This window comes from Struthio camelus, chromosome 18, assembly GCF_040807025.1.
Source record: "Struthio camelus isolate bStrCam1 chromosome 18, bStrCam1.hap1, whole genome shotgun sequence".
NCBI lineage: Eukaryota > Metazoa > Chordata > Aves > Struthioniformes > Struthionidae > Struthio > Struthio camelus.
The window spans coordinates 6,482,555-6,491,700 of record NC_090959.1 but is presented as its reverse complement, the minus strand read 5'-3'; the positions used below and the strand labels follow the sequence as shown (position 1 = coordinate 6,491,700).

The 9,146-nt window shown below is 43.2% G+C and overlaps 1 long non-coding RNA gene across 1 annotated transcript; it reads right to left on the bottom strand.

Moving 5' to 3' along the window:
• Positions 1 to 763: 763 nt before the first annotated feature.
• LOC138061528 (uncharacterized) lies at positions 764 to 7,678 on the bottom strand. Its single transcript, XR_011135358.1, has 3 exons — positions 7,660 to 7,678; positions 3,209 to 3,440; positions 764 to 864 (listed from the first exon to the last, which is right to left on the bottom strand). It is a non-coding gene; the product is annotated as an uncharacterized lncRNA (long non-coding RNA).
• Positions 7,679 to 9,146: the final 1,468 nt, after the last annotated feature.

Sequence of the window (9,146 nt, the reverse complement as noted above, 5' to 3'; positions counted from 1 at the left end):
CACCTTTGCATTTGCCAGCATTTGCTCCTGGCTCTGAAACAAACACAAAACATGCTGCAGATTTCCAACGGGCATCTGAGCGGGGAGGGGGATAGATGCAAACACTGCTGAGTAGCTTATCGCAGAACTCACACCCCCTCCTCACCTTGCTAGCATGGCTAAATATAGTGGACTTTTGGGGGAATCTCACCTAGCAGCTCGTAACTGCTCCACCAGCAACTATGTTCAGTGTGAGCTGGAAGGTAGTTAGGGCTCCTTCCGCCATTCACTCCTCCCCTCAAATTACTGGAAAAGGTTTCCTTTCCTTGTTCCTCCTATTTTATCTATGTCCCACAGACCAGCCATATAGCTGCCTGGCTCATCTGACTGGCAGATACTCCCTGAAAATAACTAAGCAGCTCTCAGTTCATAATCTTTTTCACTGGGTTTTCCTTTAACCCCGTGTAACTGAAAATACCAAATACTGCATTCTAGTACGTAGAAAACTTCTTTTTATGTAAAGCCCTAGGGACTACAGGTAAGCCTACTGCTGCCAATATAGGATCTCCCACAGGAGATCAGCTCACCTGCCCAGATTCCTGCCTCCACACACTGGATCACACACAGCAGAGCCATATCATAAAATGCACTTGTCAATATTCAGTGTTGCTGTCTAAGGAAACAGAGTTTTACATAATTCTAGTCAGGCATCACTTATGCCTTGAAATGCGATTCTTGGCTAGCTTTCCCTAGCCTGAGAATAACTTACAGCACTTACTTGCATACTGATGTTCAGAAAATCACCTTGATCCATTTTAAACTTCCAGCTTCATGGCTTGTCCTGGTAATATCTTGCAGCAGGTACGTCCACAAGTTGACCTTGCTCTGTATAAAGAAGTATTTGCTTCTTAGAATGAACATCAGCATTACTTTCATAATATCTTTCACCAGACATGCAAGATCATGAAACTTTTCTGTCTGTGAAACCCATTTACTCAGGTAGTTTCACTTGGCAATTAGGTTTTGAAACATAGAAACAAATTTGTTAGTCTACTTAAACTCGTGAACCACTAAAAGAAGTTAGTAGCGTCTCACAAAGGCTGGCCAGTGCTTCCATCGAGATTTCCATAGAACTGACCAAACATATCGCCTCAAAACATAGGAGCTCTAATTTGTCATTTTTTTTATGAAGAAATGCAAAATTGGGTCTAGCTTGGAGTACACTGAACTATGTTTTCTTCAACAACAGCATCAGTCTGAACTGCTGTTTGGAAGGAAAGACAACTCTGGCTTTTCTCCACTAGCTCATTGCATGATATTAAGCTTATTTGCATTAGCAACGCAGTTTAGTTCTTATTAAGCTGGTCCTGCTGTAGTCTCTGTAAGAAAGTAAATGACTAAGAGGTGTTTGCCAAGCCTCAATCTTTTCTCAAGGTTCTCTTTCCCCAGGATTCCCATTCACTTGTAACTGCCTGAGATTTCAAAGAGAAAGTTTACTTTTACTGAAATAGTGTTAGAACCAGCTAAACCATCTGCAATGGAGTGAACTGATAACTGCTTTCATTACATTAGGTCCAAAAACAATGAAGGTCCACAAGCTTCAACGTGTAATAGAGGCATCCCGTGATCTGAGGAACTGATCATCAGGAAAAATTTTTTTGCAATCTTTGCTTTTTTTTTTTTTTTTCCCCCGCACACATTCGGCTATGTTCAAAATTCTTAGCCAAATGTTTCACATGAACGTATTCCACCCTGCGGATTACTTAAAAACTCTCCACATTGACTCCTGACCCAAGCACCCGTCACGATCCATGATTCGTACTACACGACAGGGCAGTTAAGTTGCACAGATTTGTTTCTGTTCTTTGCCTGCAAACGTGACAGCGTATGTTCGAAAGCAGGGTTTCAACAGTGCACAGGCAACTGTTTTCGTTATTATTGCTGATTAATTTTTCTTCTTTTCCATGAATATTAATAAAAGAAAAATTAATGATGATAAGAATAAACTGGATAAGGAATAAATGTGATGTTTTTGTCCTTTCTCTCGTTAATATTTTCTAGTTAAAACACTCATTAATTTCAGCGGTATTTCTCACAGGCTAAAGCCCTGTCCCGAATGAGGAAAGATAGCTCAAAGTACCTGTCTCTTTTTTTATTCAGGTATGTTTTTATTAATATCATTTCCATATTTAAAAATAAGAGAACTGTTCCTTGGTAAGGCACTTATGGTTACTTATGTTTACCTGACTATAAACTACTGATAACTTATCTGCCAAATATGCTATTCGTCAATGGCAATGTACTCTTACATTAAAAGACTTGGAATTCTAGATTTAAAAAAAATAAACACATTCCTATAACCAAATTTAGCCTTTTCAAACTGTTCTGTATGTCCCTGTGTATTTTTCAGGCTGGTACCTAAATGCCTATGCATTAACTAATTACTTAACAAAGTACTGTTACTTGGGTGGGAAGACGATTTTCCAGGAACCTGAGAAATTGTGAACATTGAAATAACAAATCAAAATAAAACAACCAACTTCAAGGCCCTCTCTTAGTATTTGCTAATACACAGGATTGTAAACGTTTTCTCCAGTATTTATCTTTCTCCCCTTATCTCCAACTCAAATGGATTTGCAGCTTGGGTCACTGTAATATACTGCACTCTAACATGTTTAGCCTGAAATTTCCAGTAAGGCAGGCAGCTCTTATTGGCTTTCTATGGGCCTCAAGTACTAAGTCTTTTAGGCCTCTTTGTAAATCTCAGCCTTTAATACTGCTGGATATCACAGCATGCTTATAGATTTATTATTATAGCTCTCTTTAACCAACCAAAAATAAAGCATGACAATAAGGCATTGCCACTCTCTGGGGAACAGGCTGCTACAAAGATATGTGCTTGGCCTTGAAATTAATCTCTTATATCTTCCAAATTTTGCAAGATCATAGGAACATAGATGGGGAGGAAAGAAGGGGGAGGGAAAGAAGGACTGTTGGTAAATGGAGACAGATCCTTCCTCAGACGTCATTCAGGGGATATCTGCTTTCACACTGGTCAAGTACAGTTTGTCTAATCTGACTTCAAAACCGTTGTTCGCCCCTTAAAATACCTTGGTTGTATGAGACAAGATATGAGTCTTTAGGAAGCAGGCAGAGTGAAGAGAGGAAGAGAAGGAGGGAGACAGAAAGGCAACAGATCAATAAAAGCACTTTAGGATAATGGCAGTACCTCGAGGAGCGCAGCTCTAGATTTCCAGGCCAGCCCAGCACTGCCAGGAAACGTGCACTGGTGAGAAGGAAACGTCTCACCCGCAGCGTCGCAGCAGACGGCGGAGGTCCCGGTTCTGCCCCAGAGCTTGCTCTTGAGATGCGTTTCACCCCGATCACACCTTCTGTGCTGACCATAGACAGCTGGACCACAGTCAAGGTGCCCAGCCACAAGGAAAATGTGGAGTTCGCAGCTTTTTGGAAAGGAGGACAGAAAATGAAAACATTAGGACAGACTGGAGTGAAAACAAGTGGGCACAGAGGCATATGCATTGAGGTTTTCTTTTTCATGCTAGCCAGCTACACAGAGAAAACAAAGTGCCTGAGTAAAATGAGAGCTGATCTTCCAGGAGGCACAGCCAACATACTGCATCTGGGCACCATCTCCAAAAGGCTTCTCAACATGGTGGGGTTTTATTACAGTAAGGGCCCCATTTACTGCCAAAAATTTGCAGTGAAACAAAGCATGTATTTAAATATCATATTTTGTTTCATTAAAACACATTCATTAAATAACTCCCAACTGTTCCTTCCCACTTTCCATCTCTGAACCACATCCCCACAGGTAAAGAAAGCATCCTTGAGCAAGCATCCTAGCTTCACCACAGATGCCCAAGGTGCAAGTCAGAAAAAGCCTTCCTTCTTTTTATATCCCTTCAGAGGGTCCACCCATCATGGTGGCCCCCCCAAAAAAGACTGCAGATGTACCAGACCCCAGACATACCAGGCGAAGGACAAGCAAGTAGCTAGCAAGAAAAGAGCTTCCCAACCCATGCTCTGTAGCTGACCAGTCAGGTAGGGCTGCACACGGACCAGGAAGCACAGAACAGCACGCAGAGTAGTTCAGTTCTTCCCGGTACATACAAGCCAGGCAGCACCATAAGTTCCCTGGAGATTTAGTGCTCTCATAACCTAGATTCACGCTAGAGATCTGCAGTTAAAAGGGCCAGAGCCTGCTTTCAGATATCCCAGAGCCCTAGGTTATTCAGGAGCATTTGTTAAGATCATATTTGAAATCCATGATCGTACATCTGTGGCACAAAATCAAGTGTTACTGGCAGAAAAACTGGGACCTAATTACATGAAACAGTTGATTCAAATGAAACAATGTATTTACACTAAAATAAGGTGGTTAATTACAAGGCACAGGTAGCTTTTAAGGTTTAACTCATACTGTCAAAGTTACTTCTGGGGTGGTGTGGGCCACAATTTTGAAGCTATCAATTCTTTTCATGGGAATTTTTTTCCCATGAAAAAATTTTGTTATGTCAGTAGCATAACAAAAGTGGTCACATAAACGCATGGTCCTATAGCCTAATTCCTAGAAGGTCTGATACATGCCAGCGCTTCTGCGCAAAGGACGTGAAATCACTGAAAGGTGCAAGAGCCCAGGGCAGGAAGCAACCAATTCCTGCCACAGCAGTGCCCATGCAGCCACCCACTCGCTGCCCTGCCTAAAAGAAAGCAGCAGCTCTGTTATTCAAGACGGAGCAAGGGGAGCACAACAAAACGAGGAGAAACTGTAATAAGACAAACATCAAAGATTGTTTCTCTTTAATTATCCTCTCTTTGGTATCTTTGCTCGTCAGCTGGAACTCCCTGTTGCTTTTTTTAAAGTAAACAAAACAGTGCATTTTTAATACTGACCCACATCATTGTTTTGGTCTGACTAATTATTGAAACCGGCCATAAATTGTCCATTTTGTGACACGTTGAATAGCCTCATTTATTCTGGACAACACACATCTGTTTTTGTGTGTGCGCACATGCACACTTACACAAACATAAGCCTCTCAGTCTGCTGCAGGGACCGTCCGGGGACTGGGGCGGGCAGCGTACAATTTCAGCCCCATATTGTTTTTTGGCTGGTGTTGAGGTCCCTGAGGCTGAAGAGAAATAAAGCTCTCAGAGGGGAAATGGCATGTAAACATGGCTGATAGGTTCCCCTGCGCGGAAAACGTTCCCGTCGGATGAGGCTGGTAAATGAATCATGTGAGAAAGGGCCTGCTGGCGTGCGGGTTGCAGGAAAGTTGCTTGCGAGCAAGCAGAGGGATTGCAATTGCATCTGGCCCTTCTCCTCTCCGGGCAAACAGACTCACTTTCCCACCAGCCCGAGAAACCAGCAAGGGGAAAGGGCAGCCGGGCGCGAGAATGCACGCTGCGAGCTACGCAACGCGATTTCAGAACCGCAATCCTTGTGTCAGACGTGAAAGAAACCTCACTTTATATCATGTGAATCTGTCCTAAAGACTACGGAAGGAAAGACCTAACCAGTCAACTTACCTTCTTTTCTTCCTCTCATAAAACTGGGTAACAGGTAAGTAACACTTTCCTCATCGTTACCCCCAATTACTTTAGAAGTCACATGCAAGCAGCAGGCTATTTAATTTTAATCCGCTATTTATCTCATACACACAGGCCCTGACTTGTTGCTCACTTACACCTGTGATTTTTTTTTTTTTTTTTTTAAATCAAACTCCACTACCTTTCGTCAACACTTGGATGACAGATGTGGAATGAGGTGAGAAAACCCCCTACCTTGGCCAGGTCTGCAACAAGCAGCGCCCTGCGCGCCGCGGTGAGGAGCACCCACCCTAAGGACGACGTCAGCCCTTCGGCCACTCCACCTGCACGAGGGGCTTGAGCCCCTTCTTTGGCTGCCGATGTCTTCCCGAGGCAATGTAGAGCCTCCTCCCTTGCCTTACGTTGCCTTTTCAGAAGGCAGCACAAACTGCCGTGACAACAGAAAAAAAGGGATTTCTCCCTGGACAAGTGAAAAAAAAAAAAACCACCGTACTCATCTGGGAAGATGTTCAGACACACAGTTCACCCATGACCATCCATCAACGCTAGAAGGAGAATTGCTCAAGAGCTCTGATAGCGCAAGTGTTCTGGGGTTTTTAAAGAGTTTTATCTTTGGTTTTTGAGAGGATTTTTTTCTTCATTCCTGGTGGGAAAGCTTATGCCTTTAATTCTATAACTATAAACTAAATAATATATCAGTTTTTTCTGTCAGCCATGGCAACAGCACTGAACGTATGCAAAGTTTCCACTAAAGGTTTTTGTAACTTAATTTTCCTCGGGAGATTAGAGGAAGCCAGAGATTATGTTTCTCGCTGGAACTTGGCTGGCGGCCACCCTGCTCCCCCCGTCCCCGGCACCCCGCGGCCCCCACCCCGGCAGCGCTCATCGGATGGCCGCATCTTCCCTCCGGCTCCCCTGTCAAGCTATTAAGGGGCTACGGAAGAGAGAAAGAAGAGAATCAGCTGAGATATAAACCAGTGCAGCTCCCAGGGTGCCTCTCCCCCTTCTCAAGGTTGAGCTTTCAGTATTACCGTACGCCCTTCGGTCAAAGCTAAGGAGAAGTATACTTTCCCTTGCAGAGAGTAAATGGCTGGAGTTTATTTTCCAGATGAAGAAGGGCAGATAGAAATGCGGCCGTGTGAAGCTGTTGCAGACCTGTGAAAGCAGAACCTGCTTTCACAGAGACGCGGGATAATCACGTTTGGTCTCGCTTCACCCCTGCCCGCGCCGCAGAAAGCGCAATTTGGACAGTGAGTTTTATGCAGCTCGACAAAGGAGGGTTATCACGCCTACCTGAGCTTTGGCAGCTTCGTTCAGTAGGGAATTGCTGGCACGTGTTTAGTGGTGAGTAGAGGCACTTGGTTGGAGAAAAAGCTTCATGTTTATGGGGTGCACAAAGAACCCCCAAATCAAAGTCTAACTCTGTGATTAAAAAAAAACTCCACTGATTTTACCACATCTCTCCCTCCCCTTTTGCCTGAGGAACACAACCGAAACACTCAGTCTCAGCACACCCAGCATTTAAGGAAAGCTTTGCTCCTCATGGAAACGTTGCTAGTGGACCCCTTCATCACACAGAAACAAAACGAACTCCCACTGCTGGATATCTCTAGACTCTGAGAGTATTTAGATGCTGACATTTTTGGCTGGGACTGTCTCCTCTTCTTGTATAAATCTATAAACAAGGAAGATTTCAGCTAACATGGCTCCAACGCATCAGAAACAAGAACTCTCCCACGACTTTGCCCTGAGCTTTCAGCTTGCAACAAAGCAGGTAGCTAAGTGATCAAGAACTCCATAAAAGTACTTACTTTTTTTCTAATAATTTGAGTGTCTGACTGCATCAGAGATCAGTCCCTGCACTCCAACAACATACTGCACAAAGACTGATTTTATTTCAGACAGTTCTACTTTGCTGTCCAGTGCTCCACTTTTAAAAAGTGCTTAGAGAAGTTTTTAAAAGACATTCAGCAAGTTGTGAGCTCCTCAGCACCTCAGCTGTTTCTGAAAATGGAATTTAGCTATAAAAAACTTACTTGGGGAATCCATAAGTTCCTTTGTAAACAAAATGTTTAAGTACTGCACAAACATCTGTGAAAGAGCACTTACTTGCCACGATGGGTCACAGGACAAGTTTTTCCAAATCTATGTTAAACAGAGAGAGAGGAAAATCAATTTAGTTTACCAATACCAGAGTTCTTTATTCAGGCAAAACATTTACTGACTTCAGAAAGAATCTCAGCCTAAGGAAGGAGCTGATGACTTCAGGATGCAGCTCAATGAAGTGTTTGCTCTATCCGTCCCCTTTCCCGTTAAGCTTTGGCTGGCATTTTGATTTCAGACATGTCAATAAAATATCAGTCCTTTTTGTTTGGGATTTTTCTTTGCTTCTGTAATGGGGGGAGGAGGGGAGGGAAGGACATTTCGCTAGGTAATATTGCTAGAAAATGGTAAATGCATATAAGGCCTGTATTTTTAGATAAGATAAATGGTTAATTGCAAAAAAATACACGTGAAATAAGGTGAGAGAGGACGCAGGGATGTGCACGTGTGTCTGAAAAAGAGAGCCCCCCCCCCACTTCCATGCAGGGTGTGTGAGCAGGAGAGATACAACTTTATTCTTATCACATCCCTTTATGTTTCAGTTCTCCCACCTTCCAATACGCCTGCTGGACAGTCCTCCTCAGCCGAGCAGCCGCACTGCCCTTGCTGCAACCTTTCGTCTTTCAGTCGCCTTTCCTCCCGTTATCTATGTTCCATAACCATTAACTCCATCAGCATAACTCCTTCAGATACACCTAAACATCATTTTGCCAGTGAATGCATTTCACACAACATTAGTCATATTGTACTGTGGATAATTTTTATGATATTACCATACCTCTCCTTGGTACACTGTTACAGTTTAATTTGTACATATTCTGCTGCTGCTGTGGTGTCGTTCAGCTGTAACCAGAGAGAGCGTGGTTGTTCTGTATGCTGCGTATTATTGCAACACGTTTTCCCTTAAAAAAAAAAAAAAGACAGAGAAAGTTTTTCTTAAAAGAAATTCTGTTTGCTTTCCAGGATTAGTTGTAGACAGGCCTGCCTGCAAGGCCAGTGAAGAGCCAGATCCTGGACTTTCCCCAGCAGAAAGAATTTCTATTCAGGGTTACATCTCATGGGGTTACATGGCCATTAGAGAGATATATGCTGCAAATTTGTATTTTCATCCAAATCTTTCACAAAATTCAGGGCAAGGGTTGCATATCTGCCGCACTTCTTCAGACCCTTTCTAGCTACTCAGATCAGCTGATATGAGCTATCTGCTTCCCTTCCAAATGGTGATATCCATTCCGTGGTTAGAGTTGAATGCTGTAAGTCAGTTTTCAGTCTTGGGCATTAATGCTAGCGAACAGCTTTACATTCGGACACGCAGAGCAGGACTGTAAAGGTCTATCAACTGTATTAGTTATCCAGCTGCTGATATCAGTATCTATACAAAGAACTGGCCACATTGTTTTCAGTTCTTCTGCTCAGTGACCGAGTTTCCCATATGGAAATATTTTGCAAAACTAAAGGATTACTTGGAAAGACACAGGCTAACCCTGCTGAGA